The sequence below is a fragment of the Passer montanus genome, unplaced genomic scaffold (assembly GCF_014805655.1).
Source record: "Passer montanus isolate IOZ18808 unplaced genomic scaffold, ASM1480565v1 scaffold1, whole genome shotgun sequence".
Taxonomy (NCBI): Eukaryota; Metazoa; Chordata; class Aves; order Passeriformes; family Passeridae; genus Passer; species Passer montanus.
In genome coordinates, this window is record NW_024356504.1 from 9953611 (window position 1) to 9976367 (window position 22757).

The 22757-nt window shown below is 36.4% G+C and overlaps 1 protein-coding gene across 4 annotated transcripts in view; it reads right to left on the reverse strand.

The window, feature by feature from the left end:
• B3GALT1 (beta-1,3-galactosyltransferase 1) overlaps nt 1-22757 on the reverse strand; it is a 178656-nt gene that overhangs the window by 53218 nt on the left and 102681 nt on the right. The window lies entirely within an intron of this gene.

Genomic DNA, 22757 nt, shown 5'->3' on the forward strand with positions numbered 1-22757 from the left:
AGAAATTGGATGGTGGCCGTCCAGACAATTTACATTTATTTTAGAGTGCCTCGCAATTAGCGGACTTGTGAAATTGTAAAATGCAAATAGAAATCGCCCTTTTATTAGAAATACGTGAGAAATGAGAAATTCAGGTCAGAATGTGTACTTGCTCTATTTCTTGTTGAATTTATATCAGGGAGTTTTATGCCTAGAGGCACTGCATGAAGTTGCCACTATATTTTAGTGCAACAGAGGCAGAAGTATGCAAAGGTCTGTAACTTGAGAATCTTGGCATTGGTTTTCTGTGACATTTTATCACAGTTCCTTTTAAATTTTCCTATGAGTATTTGAATTAAAAAATTCACATTTGAAAAAATTTTACTGCTTCATTTTCTAATTGAAATATGGTAATTTCTGATCATACGTAGGAAGATTGGTTAGGCTCTGGCTCTCAATCTGTTTAATGCAATTTAGAGCCTAATGTGATAAACCCTGAAGTTTTTACCTTTGTTAGCTGTTTGTAGATTACCTTCCCAATATTGTCTCATTCAAGGTGAGCATTGTAGTGCCAGCAGTTACCCATGCTGAGGCTGGACTACAGTCTTCAGCCATCAAGAACCCTGTTTGAAATGCATCAACGTCTCACACTGTTAAGCAAATTTCTGTTGGATTGGGATGTTGCCTACCAATTGGGCAAATAGTTCAGAAGGGGTGTGATGTGATGAAAAGGATGCAAGATGGTTTGCCTTCATTTCATAACTGAAGTGGAAGAGAAATCAGTGGTTGGTTTCCTTCAATTAAGAAATATTAGCAATTTCAATCAGTTTTCAGAATGGCTCTATTTTTGCAGATTCAAATATACTAGATTTTATTGTTAAATTTTGAGTTGAGAATCATAAACACAGTTATCATTATTTTTTTTCCGTGAGGCTTCTTACAAAATTCTGCCTCTCCATAGTAATCGAGCTGCTTCTGCTTCCCCACCAATCACTCACTTTGCAGCCTGAATTTCAAATAAGTATGAACTATTTCCTTTAAGCAGGTAGGAGATAAACTGTAAACTACGGAGTGTTTTTAAGCTATGCATCCAAAAGAGACAGTTTAAAATCTTAACCAGTGGTGAGAAATTATTTCTGATTTTTGTAGTTTAAAGATGGAAATGAATTATAACTTAGTCATTCTAAAAACATAGAATTTCTTTATGAATTAAACTCAGACTTGTATTTACAATTTACTGCTGTAATTATTTTGAAAACAAACATCCTCACAACATACAAAGTAGTAACTGTTAAATTCCTGTTGAACATATTGGCCACTAATGAGTCTGCCCTAATAGATAACCCTTCAGCCCATTGAAATCTGGCAGTGTGTAGTGTCAGGAGCATCTTGATACAAGTATGGAAGAGCAGTGTAATTATTTTGGTGTATAAAATTAGACTCAAAGAATCCTGGGAAAGGGAAAAGGCCATGCTGCTGTCAAGACTTCTCATCAGTAAGCGTAAGTGATGTGCAATTTCATTTATGTATTTGATTTGTATTCAGCCCAGGTTGAGATAGCCATTTCTGAAACTGCCTGATCATTTTGAATTCCCTGGAGGGAATGCTTTTAGAAAAGACAGCAGTCTTGCACAATGCTCTTGCTGATGGCAAAATCTGGGGATTCTTGCCCTGACATATAGACTGTAAGAGTGTGCATGTACTGCAGAGAAGAGGACTCTTTCAAAGACCTCCTGGCAGACATCAGCTATTATGTGCTGAACACTGTTACCCAGGGACTCAGACTAATCTAAGTTGCAGCAGAGGAAAGCTCTCTTAAGTGGTCAAAACTCAAGTGCTTGGTCTTGTTAGAATTCTACCCACTGTGAAAGATGGAGTGCTGGTTTAAATGTTTCTTGGAGCTCCCATCCCTGTGGGTTTGGTGCACTGATCTGTTCAGGGAGAGTCCATGTGCTTTACCTTGTTAAGGTAGTACAAGGTGGCTGTGAAACAGCACTGAGGCATACATGGCAAAAGAAAGGTCACAATCTTCTTACAAGTACAAAAGGGAATAAATGCCCAGTGTTCACTGGTTTTGGAGCATCTGTCAAGATTTCAGTGTCCAGCACAATTCCCATATAGGGAATTACCCTTCCCAAAGAGTTGTTTCTTCCTGTATTTTTGTCAGGCATTCACTTGTAGTTAAGTTGAGCTTTATCAGGTGATCCAACAGTACAAAAAAAAATGTATTCTCAACATTAAGTGTATACAATATGTGTGAGTTAATCTAAGGGACTAGTTAGTAAGTTAATCAAACAACAGATTCAATTCTGTGTATGAAATTGGAATTTTATATTTAAGCTGTAGGTATCACTTTGACATAATGGAAAAACCTTAGCAAAACCAGAGTATTTTAGTTTTTGTTAAGTAAAAATGAAACTTAAAGTTCAATGTATTTGTTGGTGTTAATACCATTTCTGTTGTAACTTTGGGTTCTCACTTACTATTCTTACTTATTCTAAAATACTTGAAAAAAAAAAAGCCCCAGGCAAGCACTTTTTCTCCTGACACTGATTGTTCATGTTGAGGTTATTGAGATTCCAACTTCTTTATGAGGGGAAAGATGGAGGTATGAAGGCTTGAGGCAAGTTTTAAAAATTTAAGCCATGGCTGAAGCTAGTTTAGATCATTTGGTGTGAATGTAGGGACAAGCTGAGAGGAGGTGGTTAGGTCCATACAATAGAAGATAAACTTAGACAAGCAGGAATATGATAAAGAAAAGTGTAAATAAAGGTATAAAGTAACTTAGACTGAAGACAGAACAGAGGTTATTATGTATAGCATAGCAAAAAACCAAAGGAACACATAGGAAAGCAAATTCAAGTTGAAAAGGGTTGAGAGGTTTTCTGAAGGTAACACATGACTTCTTTTATTCCAAACTCTGGTTCCATGATTCTTCACTTTTTCAAAAAAAGTTCTCACTAAATAGTCACATGAAAAAATTGCAGCAGCTAATCAGAAAACATGGAAAATCAAGCTTTTTGTGTGAAGAGAGGGGATGTAGGGGCAGTATCTAGAAAGATTTCCAGAACATTGAAGAAGAAATAGGATGGAGAGTCTGAAGATATTTTTTTGAATATTTAGCGCTGACAGTCAAGTGTTAATAATTTAGAATGATAGAAATTAAAGCACCTTGTTGTTTGTATATGATTAGTGAAGGACCACCTGTAAATGAGAGAATTTTTTAATGATCTAGTTCTGAATATCTGACAATCCTTTTTTTCTGCCTTAGCTATATTATTTCACAGTAATAACTCATGTTGTCTCTCCTTGGATGCTTAAAAAAATTATATATATAAAATTTCCTAAAAATAGAAAATACTGGCTACAGGCACAAATAAGAAAGTGTCAAGAAAAAAGCTTTATAAGGAACCTAATTTTCTGATGATGAATGTTCTGCAGAATAGCTATCATGATATGTCCTCGTACTTAGCAATAGGAGAGGGATATATACCTAAATATCAGAATGATGGAGATCATGTTTAATGCACATTCATTTTCCCCAGCCCTTTTTTTCTTTTCCTGCAAACATTCAGCTTGCTAAAGAATTTCTCACTGCAAAGGATGGTGCCTAGTGTATGACTTACTTTGTGCTAGTTACCTTTCACTGATATTAATATGACCTTATTCCCTTGCCTCGATCCAAAAGCAAAAGTGGGGGATCTTATGCCATTGTGTGCCCTTGCATGTGAAAGTTGGTGTTCAGTGCTTGGTTTTTGCCATACATTTACTCAAGCCAGAGTAGTTCAGTAAATTCAGCAGTAATCTTTTTAAGCGAGCATAAACCAGTTATGACCACTATCATAATTGCTATTCTTAAATCTGAGGACTGATGGACTGTTGATGAAGAACTAAAAATCAGTGGCTGAAGCTTTTAGGATGAGATGTTTTCTTGGTTCAACTTTCTGTAGCTGTTTCTGTAAACCTAGAAATGAATCTCAAGTGGTGGTTTGTTCTGATGGTATTTCCATTTGGAAATGTCAAGTATTTCAGGAGAAATTTTATTCCTAGAAGATCTTGAATTGCAGCCTTTTTAAGCAATTTTTTTTGCAAAGCTGAATGGAATTCTAAATATATCCCATTCTAAGCTTTAAACCTTTTTTAAAAAAGCTTCTATTAAAATATGGGCTCAGGAAAAAACCCCCAACATCTTAATTTAAATGAATCTAATAGAGTATATTGTGTGTGTGTGTCTGTCTTTACATGACAATGTAAGTCTAATAAATACAACTATAAATATCCATTTCTTTTGTAATGACTCTTACGTGTTGTAAGTAGGGCATCTGTATGCTGCCTGAGATGAAGTGATTACTTCTTCAATGAGTAGCAGCAGCAGAAATTGACTTCTTTTTAAATAGGTGTTCATTGCAAAATTCATGCCATCCTCACTAAACTGAAGCTCCTCTGTGTTTAGATGAAATAATGACCATGGTCTAGTCCTGCAGCCTACAATTATTTTAGCTTTGTGCTGAAGTCAGCAAAAATCTGTCACAGGTCAGGGACTTATAACTGGTTCTTTGTGTTTGTTGAGCACTGTTATTCCATGCCAGCTTGACTTACAGTTATGTTTGTGACATTTTGTTAAGTTTCTGTCTGTTTGATATGCACTGACAAAGGCCAAATATATTTTAAATGGGGACTTATCATAATATTTTACTGTGTCATTAAGACTTTTGGACAGTCCTATCTACATTATCATCTTTTCTTAATGCATTTCCATTTTCCCTATATTGCCTTCCCATACTGAATTTAGAGGAGACTTTACCTCATGAAGTGTCTGCTTTTGTTGCAGTCGTTTTACAGTTCTTTCATCATTATTGCATGAGATTTGTATTGAGTATATGATTTAGCTTGCTTCTTGCTCTGTGTTCAATCAAAATGTGAATCTTCTGCCATAACACTTTCATAAAAAGAAAAAAAAGACAGCACTTTAACAGGACAAGAGTGTTTCAGCACGGTGTGCTAATGTGAAACATCATACTTGTGTATGGAGGTTTGAATCCCCTGGAGCTTGACAGAGTCTTAAATTTCTTAAATGGCTGATGAGTCTTTGGTTGTTTATATGAAGGGTTTCAGGGCTTCTGCCTGCAGTTCATAATGCAAAAGCTTCTGGCACTGTTAAGACCCTTTTTGTGCTGGCTGGAAGTCCCAAGGCAGAACAGGCAGGGAGTCAAAATTGCTGCAACAGACATGAAATCCTGGCTCTGCTGACTTCAGTGGGAGTTTTGCCGTAGCCAACAGTGGGCCAAAGCTTTAATCCAGAAGTAGTCCTCCCTTGTTGATAATCCTGGTGTATGCCCTAGGGGAAGCTTTTGCTTTGTTGCTGCCACCTAGACTGTGTGTGTTTGTGCAGAGAAGATCTAAGTCTCTTATGGTGTCACACTGTGCCTTTCACAATCACAGTGCTTCTGCGAATGAAACTGGGACAGAGGACAAGGAAAACCTGAAGCGTGGACACAGGCTGTCTTATTGCTTGTGTCCTGAGTGATTCCCAGTAACATGGATCAAGCACCCTGACCTGAGGAAGATTAGCTTCTTGAGACTGCACAGGAGGGAGTCATCAATGCACTGATCAACCAGTGCACCTCCCAGTCCCTGCTTCTGCATTTGCAGACTATCCCTTTAGCCATGCTTTTGGTATGTGAAGTAACAGTATATTCATTAATTCAGTCCTGCTTTGCCCATGCAGACTGAGTTATCCATGTAAATGTGATCTACTGAGCTATTCTCAGAGATGCTTCATAAATTTTTATGTTAAATGACAGCAGCAAATGGGAAGTGTTTGACACTTTTTTTAGTTATGAGGAAGGTGTGTGATGCAGAACATCAGAATTTGTGTTTAATTGGTGCTGATTAAAAGAGGAAATTATCTCAAGTTGTGCTGTGGGAGGTTTAGATTGGATATGATGCAAAAATTCTTCACCGAAAGGGTTATCAAGCAGTGGAACAGACTGTCCACTTAAGTGATTGAGTCACCATCCATGGACATATGGAAAATATGTAGATGTGGCACTTAAGGATGAGGTTTAGTGGTGGACTTGGCAGTGATAGGTTGATGGTTAGACTTGATGATCTTAAAGTTTTGGGGGTTTTTTGGTGATTCTATAAGAAGAAAACCAGCTAAAAAGTAACTCCTTGTCCTTTGGGAAAATACATTTTATTATTTCTGTCAGGTGAAAGTGTTCCCATTAGAAATATTCTCAAGTTGTCTGTTTTCTGAAAGTATTTCTTCTCTTATGCATCCTGTCTAAAACATCATTTTGCTGCTTTGTGAAATACAGTCAGAGACTTTCAAAATTCAGGATTGTTTAGAGTTGTAAATAATGCTCATCCTATCAAGAGCAAAATAATAAAACATTACTGCTTCACAGTGCTGGAAGTAAAAATAATCTTTGCTATGTGTTACTGTCTTAAGTTTACATTAAAAAAAAATTAGAAAAGTAATTAAAAACATTTTGGGGAGTTTTTGAAGAGTTGATGTTTGCTGCCTGTCTTTATATATCTCAAATGTATGAAAAGAAATTGCTGTTGCTGTTTTTGTGGTACCAGAAATTAAATTCAAAGCTTGTCTACACTGCTAACAGTTATTAATTTCATACTGAAGGTGGAACTCAGTATTTTTATCTGTAATGAACTGGGAAGGCTCGTTAACTTCAAAACATTGCTTCAGTGGTTTATCCCATATGAATGAGAATTTATAGGCACAATATGTGTATCCATTATGCTTATACAAACCTTGTGATAATTTTACAAAAAAACAAAATAAACAAGTACTTTTGCTATAATGAACTTCACAGAAAATGACCATATTCATTCTCTTACTTCAGTCTTCACAGAACTTCCTTTCTACAAAGATCATAGGTGGTGGCAACCCAAAGAGTACTTGCATGTTGGGTAATCATAATTTTGGGGTCTGAATGTGAGATACTATGCTAGCTGAGCATTATTCTAGATTTGGATCTCAATCAGTCCCTTCAACTGCTCTTCAATTTTGAATCCTTACAACATTCAATTCCGTGGTAAAATTCAAGTATTAATGAAGTAAACAAAATATTTTTGCATCATACAGAACAATTAAGTGTGTATAAACATGAAAAATGTAGTCTGAGATAATGTTTCTGGATTCTGCTATCTTTAGGGTGTATTTTTGGAGCAGAAATTAACTGGTGTTTCTTTGTAAGAAGTTGTTTGTGTTTTATCTTTTCTGTAGTTTATACAAAAGGCTGGTCTTTGAGATGACATCATTGCAGGAAGTATTTTTTGCTCAGGTTATAAGACCTCTTTCTCAGATATGTTTGTTTGTGGCTTTTACTATTATGTATTTTCTAGTCTGGCACCATTTTTCCCCCCCCAAGACTTATCTGCTTATCACTGATTCCTGTCTGAGCACCTTTCATTGTATAATGACACTTTAAGTCTCATTAGCAAGACACTGAATATTTCTTCAGAGTATTTAATTGCCTTTTTTATTGTGATGGCCAGAGGATAAAGCAGTTCCTATTCCACAAGAATTTAACTCATTCTACTTCTCTTTTCATGTCAGTTGTGATTTCACATGCCTACTCCTTGAGCTATCTGCATAAATTTAATTTTTGTGTGGCAAAACACTGTACGTTTCTATGCAGGTCTATAAATAAAAAGCAATAAGCTGACATCTTTCACCTGTATCAAATGTATTTCATAACCTTTTTTTCTGGTGCTCTTGCTATCTGTCTCCTTATATGTATTGCCTGTCTGCATTTCCCGTGTCACTCTGCCCCTTTTCTGTCAATTGACAGACCTTTCAGCTGCAGATGAAGTGTAATACCTCTTCTACCTCTGTGCTGATGGGTTCACGCACACATTGCAGACAACTTCTCTGCTATGGTGTATAAAATAAACAGCCAGATATTTGCTTTCACACATACACAGTACTGCTTCTTTCAAGCAATTGTCTATATATAGGAAGAAAGTTCTAGACCTGACTAAAATCTGTCTCTGAAATGAAGACAAGGCTAAAAACCCAGAAAACAGAGGTGGGCTGAGATCGCTGTGAACTCAAAGCTCTCAATAACCTAATCAGGCCTCTTACCACATAGCAGTACCTAAGATATTTTAAGTGTTCATGTTATACTTGTACATAGGATGATGGAAATTGTCCTATGTTTATAAAATTCAAATGGAGATGCATGTATTCTTTTTGAAATACTAAACTACAGAGGTGACCTGCATGGAACTGGTCTCCTAGGATTGAAGAGTGATGTCAGACTGACTGATAGCTGCCTACCCATCAGAGCAAATTGCACTCATTGCTCTAGGACACTCAGCAGGTTGCTTTTGTTTTGCTCACACTTGCATGTTACTGTACCTTGTCCTTGTGCCTTGGGTATTATCACTGGTCTTTGGCTCCTGATTCCTGCTCTTACTCTTGAGCTCTCACTTGCAGAGCAGTCTTGCTCTGGGTTTTGCTCACTTAGCTCCCTTACGGACAATGCTCCTATTTCTCATACTATTGTCATTCCATGATTTGTCCAATTCTTGACTTAAGATCATCTTAACTAGATCTCTCATGTATTAAACAAAACAGGAAGTTGAGCAGAGACTTTGATGAAATCTCTGTATAAGTAATTTAACACTTTCTTCAGGTTATTGTTGTAAACTGTTCTGTCAGTACCTGTTAAGGTGCTTCATCATGCAGGTTTTTTATAACATTAGGTATTTTGGCCTTAAAAAAGTAACCTGTAAGCCCTGTAACACCTAAAAGTACTCTTTTAATTTAGAACCAAAAGAGACTGACTTGCTTGTAAACATGTTTGATTGAAGGATCTGTAAACCTAAGACAAATACCTTGTAAATAGTGTGAGATTTTTAAGAATAACAAATTATGACAATAATCAAGTTACACCCCAAAAAAAAAGAAAATAAAAACAAGACAGGATTTATAATTCTAAGGGTTAGAGAGAAATAAGGAAAGGAGTTCATACTTTGGGTGTCAGCAGAAATGGCTGGTGCATTTAAGTTTGACTTTTAGTCTCATTTAGCAGTATGGGTAAGTAAAGGTGTGCCTCTGGGTGGTTTTAAGATGTAAATGTGTCAATATTCAAAACAGTTTATATCATATGAGAGGATATAGAAAAGACAATGAACATATTCTCAGTGGTGAGGTAAGTCAACATGGCCTCAAGTGGTAACAATCATATATTTAGGGGTACTAGATCACTTCTTGTGTATTTGTCTTTCTTTATTTCCTTTTATCAGCTGTTAGGCAAAATCCTGTCAAGTTGGAGGCAAGAATAGCTCAACTGCAGAAACACTTTCTATAATTGCAAGCATCACTGTGGCTGCTTTTGTTATCAATTGAATTCATGGCATTCTTCAATATTACCAATGGGGACATAACAGAGTATTGTGAAGGCTGCCAGCATACAGAATATTGTATAGCATTGGTATGAATGTAGTGCTCAGGTTTACCCTCAGAAACATTGATCTGAGGGTTCTGATTCTTCAGATTTATCTGTGATATTAGGGTCTCATGGGCACTACCACACAAACCTCTGATCTGCAGAGCTGAAATGTGAGACCATCATCTAAACAAAGAGAAAACAAAACCAAACTCACCTTAGTTTAGGGCCTGCTTGTGCTTCAGTACTTTCAGTACTTTGATGACTAAGTTTCTGTGTGTGTGTCTTTATGAGATGTAGCATTTACTGTAGCCTTGTTTTGTGTAACAGAGTGCTGTGTCAACTAATTGTTATTCTTAGTGGGTTTTTCGCTTCCTATTTTTTGGAAGCTGTTTGAATGCCAAATAGTAGCAGTCATCTGTCAGATAATAGATAAGAATCTGGGATTGTAATTAAATGTAGCTATAGTACATGCACTTAAATATTAATTAAACCACACTGACTCTGAGGTCATAATCTGAGTGATTATATTAGACTCAAATCATGAACAGATCTTGTAATAATTTTTGTTTTATTCCTAATTTTTGTCTTGCATAGAAAATAACTAAGTAGCTCTTATTCAAAAGGGAATTTCTGTTTCAAAATTGTTAAAACATAAAGCCTTTTGAAATATTCTATCTTGCACCATTGGAATGGTATTTGAAATTATTCTTGTGTTAGTTTGCAAAGTGTTTCATTAATTTTATGGGGATTTTTGTAATAAATGTATATTAGATTGAAGGCAGGGAACAAGGCTATATTTACAGTTCCCAGAACTTCTCATTGTAACAGTTTTCATTCAGTTGCTAGGAGCTTAGCCAAACTTTTAAAGTATTTGGGCTGAAATGTGTTGTATTATGATACAGACTTTAATTATGTGAGAGTACACTATTCTTCTCCAACTCTTTCCCTGCCTGCCTCATTCAGGTCACAAGATAGACAGTACTGATTTAACAGACATTTTGCAAATATATCATTTAAAGATGAGCTTCATTTGGTTTGTGGCCCTCTGACTCATTGCAGCATTCAAATCTTTCTCTGAATATGACACTGTTGATTTTCTCATAAGACTGATGGGCTCCATGAAAACTACAAATGTTAGTGTTTGCATTTTATAGTATTCTTGTGGAATGAGTATTTACTATTATTTCTGTTTTACAGCATGGTACTATGACACAATAATATATCCTCAAAGTACAGACCAGTTTGAGTGACTAATGTGAAATACTTAGCTAATTTCTTAAAGAACACAATTTTTATTATTTGTCCAGAGCTGCGGTTTTTTAATATGAGCAAGTCAATTCACTTAACTTGTACCTGTGAATTGTTAAAACTTCAGCAAACATAAGTCTTTGTGTGCCAGACTGTGCCCAGAATACACAGCAGTTTTGACTGCAGTGGCAAAACTTAAATTCTGGTCTCTGCTCTACTTTTTCTAGTATAAGACCTGGACCTTCTTTCGTTTCTGTAGCAAAGGAAAGTGGGATTACAAATGTCAAGGTCATTCTCTACACAGCTGGCTTTCATCCTCTGAATCTCATATTTTCCATGCACTGCAGTGACAAGATTTTTTTTTTTTAATTATAAAATGCTGACTCTTGATATTTCACAGATGAGTAGGACTCAGCAAGACATGTTTCATTTTCATTCTTATGCCTATAGAAGAAGCCATTTTGTTAACGTAATACGAAAATCGTTCTCATAATCTTTGTTCTAGAGTTTAGCCTAAAACCCCCATTGGCATTTTTACTCCATATGACATACTCCAGTCAATTGCAAAATGCTCATGCTTGGGATCTACATGAAGAGCAGCCCATGCCATTTTTGTTTTAAAGTTATATCAGTATTTCAGGTCCACATTGAGATACACTGGACTGACCTAATGACACATTCCAGACTTCTTACCTGGTGATATCTTCAACACATCTTTACTAAAAAAGTGATTTGATGATGGAAGCTGGAAATTTCTGAATAAATCAGCTTTTTTTTTCCTTGTTCTCATGTAAGCAGCCAACTTTTGAAAATTTTGAAATACAGAGCTAAGAGTTGCTTTTACAAGGTGGAAAAATGGACAAGCCCGTGCTCTGGGGCTAAAAGTCTGGATATGGAGGGCTCCGCTGATGAGAGACTGACCCATGACCATGTGGTCCTGCCCTAATGTGGCAAAGGACAGCTCTCCCAACTGTATTGTTAAAATATATACTGTACTGATATAAGCATACTAACTTGGGAAAACAGTTTTTTCTGGAGAGTTATTCTTAAGCTGGATCAGTTCATTACATAGTTTATAGCAGAATTTCACAAGCATTTACAGTGCTTCAAAGGAAAGGCAGGAACTTCTTAAGCCAGCTTTTCTCAGAAGTCCATTGAATGTGGAATTACAAGTTAAGCATTGCAGTATGACACCCAATTAACATCCTAAATCCTGTCTATTTGTGTGGTTAGTTACAAATACTGTCAGTTCAGGTCAGGATTAACATTTTGTCTTCTCCAAACCCCCTTAGATGGAATCTGTCTTTATGGCAGGAAAGTTGAGCTCTCTTGCTCAGTTTTTTTGTATAAAATAGAAAAGGTTGGAGATCAGATGTTGGATAAATCCACAGGCAGAATGCTGCTGCTGTTGCTTGGTTTGTTTTACTGAACGAACAGTATATTAATGGACATAAAACCAGTTACACAAGATAGCATAGTACCTAAATTAAGCTTCAGGGAAATGAGTATCAAGAACAAAATGAAGAATTTTCATGTCTTGTAATTGGGAGAATGTGAATATGTGGTCAGCTGTGATCCAACTGAAAAGAAATCTGGTCCATGAGATAAAAATGAGAAAATCAATTTTGTTTGTGTTTTGGTATTTGGAAAGCTTCATAATATACATCTAATTAATCTTTTAAGTTGTCCCACAAGACTTGGGAGTAAAGCTTGGGAATGACCCTACAGTTCGTTATGGACTGCAATGCAGGGAGGCATGACCATGGTCACAAACAGAATATTTGTTACTGTGTGAGTAAACTGAGCCCTGTAGCCTCAGAACCTGGCATTTTGGTATTAATAGGCACAGTGGATGGGTGAAAATACTTCAAAATTTCCTTTTTTTTAGGAAATAATATCTCATATGGCTTTTGCCATCTTCTATGCCTGATTAATGCATCTCTCAGTCACTAGGGAAAAGGGCGACAGTAAATATGTACAAAGGTTATTCTAAACATTAATGATCAGTAGGAAGCAAAGATTGGAGAACCTACATGTGTTAGGTGGAATGAAGCGTTTCCTTTTATTCTTTAAGTGGCAGTGTGGAAAGATGGCTGTTTTAAAATTACAGGAACAGAAGTTGTATTTGCATCCTAACAGAAGTTTTAATAGTACAGAAATTACAGGGTAAAATACAGTTGTTTCTCCCTGAATGCAGTGTGATTGGCATGCTCAAGACCTACTCCACGATGATTCCCCACACCCGCAGTGTGCAACCACAGCATCTGCTAAAGGGGATGAAATGGAGGGTGAAGCAGAGTGGGGGCACCGTGGTCAGGTTCTGTTGAAGTCCTTGCAGGGAGGGGAACTCGATGGTACTTTTCAGCTGAGAAGCCACACAGCAACTGTCAGCCAGGGGGGAGGATGTCCTGCTGCTGAACCAACAGCAGTGGTGAAATCCCTCTCCTTAGATGAACTTTGTTCATTACAGCCTAATTGTAATATCAACACACCACCTCCATTCCAAAGTGCTCCCAAGGTAAAACCACCCCTCTCTGGTAATGTGTTCTATATTTTTTTGACTGTGTCTTTAAAAGCAAAGTGAGACAACTTTACAGCACTCAGTAAACAAAGGTATGTATGGCTAAAGTCATTCAAGCACCCTGAATACTGAGAAATTGTATCAAAGTAAGCCAAGAATGGGGGATAAGTTAGGGAAGACTCCATCATTACTCTTGGGATCGTTCAACAGGCTGAATGTGTTTTCTTACCAATAGGAATGCCTATTGGGTAAGAACCATGCTCTGTACATGCTAAATACTTTTATTAGGGATTAGAACTTGTCTGTATATTTCTTTGAATATGTTTTTGTGGTCAGATATTATCACTGAGAATCCTGGAACCTTAATCCGTCACAATTTTTATTAATAAAGAGTGTTATTCTGTCTGCTGCTGGTCTGAATCCTGCACAGGCACTGGTAGTTGTTGGCAGTGGGTAACTCAGAGAGGAGCACTCACTAAGGGATCATAAAGTGGAAAGACCTGCTGAAGGGTTTCCCTTTATGTTGTAGGTGTGTCCCTGAGTAAGTCAATTGAGCCCCCTCCAATCCAGCAGGACTGCTCAGTGAAGGGCCTCCCTAACAGGGTGCTGGCAGACTGGCTGGGCACAAGGATCTCAGCTTCCCTGGGGTACACACAGACAAATATGAAGAGTGGAGTAAAGGAAAGGGTAAAGGAAATCTCCCCTTTTCATGTGACATGGTGCTGTAATCTGAAGTTTATTACAGCTAAATGGAGGTGGTGGTACCAAAAAATAAGTCAGCAAATCATACTGAACTGCTCCCTAAAGCAACTATTTTACTAACAGAGTCTTTTAACTATCATTCAGAATTTCTGCCGTTTTTCAATTTTATGAAACAACTTCACGGTTTTGTTTTGTATTTATCCATTTTCAGTTTTTTTTACCTTTGATAAATCATAGAATAGTTTGGGTTAAAAAGGACCTCTAGTTTTAATCCCCCTCTATATATATGTAGATTAAAAACATTAAAAGCTAAGCCTCCTTGCACATTTAGATAAACCTATTACTGAAGGTGAAAGAGAGGGAGAACCCTAATTTCTCTTTCTCAGTAACAGCTTTCATGAGACTGCCTGAAGACTCTGATCAAATAAAGAGATTTTATCCTGCTGAGCAGCTGTCAGTAAGAAGGTTCTAAACTAATATTAAATGTCTTTCAGCAAAATATTGTCTACATGTGAATGAGAATTTTAATTTTCGGTACAATATTATAATAAGAAGTATTTCTCTAGAAGTAATCCTTCAGCAGTGTTTGGAATTGCCAAAAGGAACAAGAAATCATTTAGACAATATAGAGTTGCAAGGTAATACACAATTATAGACCTGCAGCATTGTCAGCCAGTTAGATATTATTAATTTTTGTTACCTTCATGGGGCTTGCTTTAATGCTCAGGAAAGAAGATTGCAAAATTGAAAACATGTAACTGGTCGCAAAACCATTTCTATAACTCAAGAAAAACAACTCTGTCATGGAAGAATAAAGTTCCAAATGTCTGAGATTCATAATAAATAAAATACAACTCTTTTTTCCAGTGAAGCATGCACATTAATCCTGTGTGTATTCTTCACCAGCAATTGGAAGTAAGCTTGGTAGGATTTTCTTTCTGTAATCAGTGTCACTTATCTACATCTCTATGGCAGTACTATTGCAGGCTTGCTGAAAGGTTTTTGAAGAACTGCTGACAGATAGAGATTGTCCTGATGAACCTCTCCTGGCAACACAGAGAAAAACACACCTCAAGGAGGTTTAATTCACTGGACCACTAGAATTTGTTTTAAAAGCACCAGTCCCTGCTAACTCCTGTATTTCCAAAGGGAATAAGTAGGAACAAAGGGAAAAATTCCAGGATGTGTATTTTGTTTTTATCTCCACTGCCTGATGACCTAAAGTGGTCAGCATATGCACCTGAAGAAGTCTAAGCTAATAGACCATCAGGTACCCATAGTGTATAAAGTATTTGGAAAGGAGATGTAAGGTCTGACATCTTGTGAACAAATAGCTGTATTTGTACTAGAAATCATTGAGGTCATTTTTCTTTTAAAGAACTACCATATTAATGTACTTTGAACATTTTTCTTGATCTTACACAGGCACTCACTAAAGCTTTTCTTTTAGCTTATATAGTGAAATTGATGTGTCTCCTCGTAGCATCTATGACATTCATTGCAAGATTCACAGTGTCTTAAAAATTGTGGTATGAACATTAAATCCAATGACAGCACAATCTAAAGTGAAGTTGCTGTGGTGGTACCTGGCTATTGCTCAGGGGCTGACATCAAAATTGAGTTAAAGATACCTATGTTAGACAAGAAGCTTCCTTAATGAGGCTGTAAAAGTTTTGAATTTTCAGAAATTGCAGCAAAGTGCATGGAATAGTTTATAACATAACTTTCACTATCAGTGTGTAGATTCTTAACTGTGGCTAGCTCAATGACATGAAATGTATTACAGTTCCCTGTGGGATGCTGTGTGTGCTATTGTCTGTGGCTTCATCCACACCAAGATAACACATAAGAAAGGGAAAAAATCTCAGCTCCTAACCTGGAAGGAAAAAGATCCAAAAATTGTCTATGTGCAATGTACCTCTGAAGTGATAATAAACAGTGTAACTAGTGCATAGATTTCCAGCTGGAAAAAAACCTTAACTGTTATAAGATGTGAGGAGTGATGATACTAGATTAATTATTCATATTATTGGGGGAGAGATAATGGCTACAGAATATGTAAAATGTGCAAAATTAATACAAAAATATCTCAAAATATTTTTGACAAAAAACCCCACAAGTTTTCCCTCCTGGTTTGATTTTTTTTCTCACTTAGTGTATTCTAATGATGGTATTTTTCCACTATTCTGAATCAGTACTGTGCTTCAAATGCTTTTTCATTCTAAACCACTTCTCCCACTGCACCATTACCCATAAATAAGGCTGGATCTAACACAAAGAACAAAGCACACTGGTAAGAGAACGTAGCTAGAAATTCCATGAGAAAATATGAGATCTTTCCTGGAGAGGAACATATGGCTAAGTTGTCTTCCACTAGTGGAAATGGAGCAAAATTTAAAAAATATTATTTTTCCTTTGTACATTTAAAAAAAAGATGTTTCCCAAAGAGACAAATTCTGAATGCTTTGTTTAAAATGCAGTGGAACGATTAATTCTACCAGTCATTGAATTTTGAATCAGATCATTGCTAGTATTAATAGTATTACTGCCTTTGAATTCAGATTAAATTAACCATCAAGGGGTGAATTGGAGTAAAATTCATCCCTCTGCAGAAAAGTTCTTGTGAGTTTGTGTGTCGTTATGATATTATTTCAGTTCTAATTCTTGGTGCTACAGTCCTGAGCAGTAATTTGATGTGTGTTGTTGGGTGATTGTATGCAGTTGGGCAAATATTTCACCTCTCAAATTTGTGAAGGAGCTCTGGAGCACTGCTGCCTTTCAGCAATGCCAAGTCTCTTGTATTCAGTGCATATCTCTCAATACCTTGTGTTCACCTTTAAGTCCCAGCTGCTAAATGAGGATTTCAAAAAATTGTTGGGTCCTTCAGACTGCAAGATGTCTGAAGACATGAGCAAATGTATGCCAGGTCTCAAAATGTAATAAAAACCAGAAAAATAAAATGAAAAGGCATGTGATGAGGATCTCTACAAATACTTGGAGGTTGGTTATGTGAAAATTCTGGGGCTCTGGAAGAGGTGTGTGATGTATAAACTATACACTTTTCTTTTGTATATTTCCATTTTCCTCTTCTCCTTCCCACTAAAACCCTAGCAGTTTTAGAGTCACCCTGCAATGACGTAGCAATTAAATAAATTATTCCTGTATTGCTTCAAGCAGTGCTTGGAATACTTGGCAAAACTTGGTACAAGAAACACGCAAAAAACCCCCAAACACCTACTTCTGCTACTGTGATGTTCCTTATTTTGACTAGGAGGAGATGAATAGGACCTTCTTGTTGGGTCATTTTAGCAGGTCAGGAATTGAGATTGTTCTGTCTTTTATTGGTAGGCTTAGTTGGTCCTGAAGACAAAATAACCCGCATTATTTATACAGATTTTAAAATTCAGTTGTTTCATGCTGTTTGCTTGTGATGAATGTTTTAGCAGAGGAACTTTACAGGAGTGTTCATGGAAGAATACCATTTAAGTTCATACTTGAGAGGAGGGTATTTGGAGGACTCATAGTGGTTATAAAAAATAATGTTCAGGCAAACACTGAACAAAGTCTAATACATGGCTAAATTAGTTTCACAGACTAAATTTTGAATAATAAACATTCACAATGGGATTGAGCTACAAAAGAGGAACTGTTTGCAGAAATTATTCAGCAAACAGTTGTAATGAATAATAAATAGGAGAAAAATGTGATCCACTCATAGACATTTAATTAGTAAGTAAAAAAGGCAAAAAAATCTGAAGTAAATTATGAATGGCAAGTAAATTATTAATAATTTCCACAAATTTACTGTTGAGATGATGTGCTGACTTTGAATCAGTGTAGGTATGTGATTTTTTTTCTCACTGGTTTTGTGTTATTTTAACATGACAGGTTTTGAGTTCAAAATGCAGAATACTGTTCACAAGAGTAATAAACTCTAGTAAATCTTAAATCCTAAGCACCATATTGTTCTAAAAGCATTTACCTAAAATAAATGAAAGGGATTTATCTAAAATAAATTAAAGGGTGTATTTGCCTTCAAGCATACAAAAGCACTGGTTGACTGTGTTGGGCTGTTTGTGTGTCTGGAGGTAAGCACATCCCCGAGTGTGTGCTGGGTCCTGGGCTGGATTGCACACAGGCAGCTGGGACAGACTGGGTGCTCACAGCTAATCAGTGAGAGGAGCATGGCCCAAGTTCTCGTCTTTGAAGTGCCACAGAAAGTGAGGTACCAATTTCTGGTAGTAACAGTGCATTTTCACTGTACTTTAACAGGAGGTGTTTACAGCTCCCATTTTCACAGAATCTCAAAACAGTTGAAGTTGAAAGGGATCTCTGCAGGTCAACTGGTCCAACCTCAGGACCACCTAGAACTGTTTGCCCTGACCACATCTGGACTGGTTTTGGCTGTTTCCAAGGGTGAAAGGTCTGCTTTTAGTGCAGTTGGGCTTTCATGCCACAGGAGTGAATGCTGCTGCTGGATTACCTGAATCCAGCAGCAGCATTCACAGGAGTGAATGCTGCTGCTGGATTACCATCCTTGGTGAATTCCTAACCACCACAGGTTATATCCTACTTACATGCTACAGGGTGAACGTGGAGATATTTATTGCTTAAAGATCATTCAAGGGAAAATGGAACTTCAGTATCAAAGGGAGCTTCCTTAGGCTTTCTTGGCTTTTAATTAGCTACCTGTAAGTGGAATGAGTACACACCTGTAGTGCAATGATTTCTCACTCTTTATAAAGTTTGTTTTGAGAAATCATTCTGAAAATCAGGAATATATATGTAAGTATCTGTTACACTAAAACACTTTTCAGCAGACAGTAGAAGAATTCCATTACTTGAGTCACACACTGCACATAAATAAATAAAAAGGATGGTTTTTCCCCCATGGAAACATTTATCGGTAAAAATTATTTCTAAAATGTCTTACTGGAATAAACTATTCAGGAATTGGAGCTCTACAAAAATGAATAAATAGTAAAATAACATTTCTTGGGAAATTCACAGGATTTATAGTTTTTGAATCCATAAATTCATCTGTGATTATCAAGAGGTGGTAGATTTTTGTGCTTTTTCTCACATTCTTATATGCAATAAAGCCAAAATGCAGTTTTCTTCCCACATGGTACAAGGAGACATGCTGGTTTTATAACTGACTGTATTACTTTCAGATCCCAGTTTGTGTACCATTGAGAGTAAAATGTGTTACTAACCATACATCTATATCACACATTTAGAGAACATGATAAATGATGGTTTGCCACATGTCCTTGAGAACTACTTTTTTCTCAACTTCCAGAAGCATTTATTGCATTCCAGTTCATGAAAAGTTTCTTTGAAAGGTTTACTTTCTTATGCTTTTTATATCTTCCTATGTTTAAGATAGTTTAGATTTCTACATTAATGTGTTCCATGTGTAGGCTTTGGGTTTCATGTCTCTACAGTGTTTAAGGAGGAAATAGTGGTATTAGCTGAGATCTTACTGTGCATTCTTACTGCTGTTATGCCTGTGAATGTAATGCTAGGGCTAGATGAATTTGGTATTTAACAGGAAGGATACATGTTGGTATTAGTGAACTAGAATTCTATCCCTGAAAAAACTGTTCCATTATTTTTCATCTCTCACAATGGACTGTGATCAAAATTCTTTTCTTCTAGTGAAAAATCTTGTGCATGAAAACCTAGTACACGTAATGTTCATTACAAGACCAGGTTCAGAAATACACTTAGAATGCACAAACAGGCAACTCTAAACTTTGCTTTTAAACATATATGACAGAAAACCAAAAATACTTCAATTTAATATATTCCTGGACCCACTCCACTGTTCAAAGCATGAGAAGCAGGTCATCTCTTTTGACTGCAACAAAGAATGAGAAAAAAGCTTTTCAATTCTGAGTAACAGAAACTGATGTCTAGAGTGCCTGGCAAATTTTCTCTTCTTATCTGCTAATTCCCAAATGCTGATCTTTTCACTGTTGAACTGTAACATTCTTTCATAGAACAGAAAGAAGGTGGATGAACTTAACACTATTTTTGCCTCAATCCCTAACTACATCTGTTGGTGTTTTTTCAGAAAATCTTAAGATAACATCTTAAATTTCCAGCAGTGATCTTTGGCAGTTAGGGAACAGTTTCTATTTATGCTTTGAGACAGCCATCCATGCTTTTGAATAAATGGAACAGTTTACCCACCTTTGCAGGTAATATTAAGCATTACATAAGGCCAGGATTAACACAGTTTCCTGTACAGAATACTAAAATGCCAAGTTACATTGAATTGTAAAGTTACAGAAAAACGGTACTGTCTCTTAATTTTAGGTATTGATAATTACCTATGTTTCTGTTACTGTGTCTCTGTACCTAAGACCCTAATAGCAGTTATTTGCCAGCTGAAAATGGTGGTGCTGCTCCTGATGTTTTTAGCCATTTTAGCCAATGAAACTGTAATGATGTATGATGATTTCAAGTTTGAAAAAGGTTTCCTGTGGCCTAATTCAACTTAAATATACCTGATGGATAATGTCAGAAGTCAGTGAAGAACTTCTTTCATTTCGGAAATATTATACATTGGGCATTTTTAATTTCACTGTTGTGACATTTAGGTTATTCAGTCTTATTCTTGATACACTCTGTGAAGAGATGGTAAATGAAACACCTGCATGTTTCAGACTGGGCTGATTTCTATGTTTTAGCCTTCAGCAAGTTGCTGGCTAAGTGGGTAATTGTGCTGACAGAAAACCAGGGAAACTTCCTTGTGAGAATCTGGTTCTCTTGGCTTCCTCTGAAGATCTGCTTTTGAATTCTGCTGTAATTTTATTGAAATTATTCAGTTGTCTAGATGATGGTTTAATTTTGGCAAATTGGCAAATTCTCATTAAAATCTCCAATTTCTGGTGCTCTCTCTCTTTTCTAACTTTGAACACTTGTAAGGGACAGCACAGTCTAGAGGTAGTGCTGCTTTCAACTACCTCTGCTGTCAGCAGAAGTAAATATTTAGGTGATAGTTGTTTTCATCAGTGCACATCTGATAAGACTACTTCATTTTAAACAATTGTCAGAAATACATATTCTGTATATATACTGAAAAGTAAAAAATTGCCAGTCAAAAAGGTGTCAGTTTGATGAATAATATGTAGGATATATTTGACATGTTTTCAAGGTTCCATTAAGAGGAAAAATGCTGGGCTTCATAGCATATTATGTTTAATGTTATGGCTATGTCCTTATATATTTGATCTGATAATTTAATAACATACCTAATGGAAGTTCTATGGAACATTTTTCATCCTAACATAATCAATTTTCAGTCTAGCTCTTCATGTTCATGAATGACTGCCTTGGATTCCTGCTATTCAGATTATGAGAACAGCCAGAGAAGGAATTGTCTCTACACTAGCCTTTAATTCTGAACCATGTCACACACAATGAGGGTTTAGTTATCTTCTGCAAATAATTTTGTAATGCAAACCTGATCTCAAAAGGTTACTGTTAGAAGTTTCTCACTCTTGCATCTCTCTGCTTTAATTTAAGGCATTTCCATTGGGATGCAGTGGTCAGCTTTTCTCATTTGATATTTACTTTATTTCCGCTGTGATTTAAACCCGTCTACATGTCAATTTTCTTACTGCTTTAGAAAATTCAGTGATTGCTTTTCCCCTTACACTAAAATGTCTTGTTTCTAGGATTTTTTTCTCTTGTATAAGTTGGCATGTTTCTAGTGAACTTCTTGGAAGTTTCATTGCTTCTTCAGTCATTAAAAATCTCTTCAAAGTTTGAATATAGGAATGACTTGTTACAATTCCATTGTGTGCTGAGAGATTAATGCTGAAGTGATAGTCACTGTAAACTCTCAGATTTCTTTTTAATGCATATCTGGAGAATGTTAAATAAAGGAGAGACATTAAAATTGCAGTAAATAATATGGTAGCAGTAAAATAACTTAAAATGAAATATAGATTGCCTTTCTGTAGGAAGGTTGAGCTACAGTATTATCCATTCAGCTTGCTATAAGAGAGAATGAGCTATTCTAAGATTCTTATAAAACAATTGAAATAATGATGTTAATCAAAAGGTGTCTGAATGCTTTCTTTAACATAGCTACATATACTGGTAGTGTTTTAAAATGGATTTTGTTGTTATTACCTCCAGGATTTGTGCATTGCAGTTGCTGAGAGTTACTCAAGATCTAGAAGTTGGCTCTTGATACATTTTTTGGCCTTGCTTCACTTAAGTTGTTTAATTTTTATTCTTTTTAATTTGACATGTTTCTGTTTTACAGTTTCAAAAATTCTAGGTGATAAGGAAGGGCTGACAGAAGTTTAAGTGACAGAACTGCTGAATTATGGATGCTTTTGCTTTTTGGCTTTTATATTTATCAGTGCACGAGTGACTTTAAGACCTAATGTTGATCACTTGCTGGTTCTTACTGAGCAGTAGATTTAAAGGTACTGCCATAGCCAGTGGAACTTCATAATAAATACTAGTTTTGTTTTGGTGCTGCTGTTGTGCTCTTCTGTTGGCTCAATGTGGTAACATCACATCTGATTTACAGATTTTCTTTTGACATCACATTCTGTTTCACATTATGTATGAATTTGTTTCAATGTGGGATTTGGGCAGATGTGTGTTCTGACTTTGCTAACGCCCTGCACTGTGTGTTGTCGTTCTGAAATGGCCCTGCACAGTTAGATTCTCTGCGTTTAAGAGAGGAGGCCATGTAGCAACGGTATCCTGGAGATGCACGAGTGCCCAAGAGGTCACTTGGGCTGTGCAGTCACATTGCTGACCAAAACGTACTGTCACCAATGCTTCAAGTAGTGGGCTGCTGATAAAGATCTACAGAATTGTCAGTGGGGGAGACAGGTTACTGGTAATCTTTG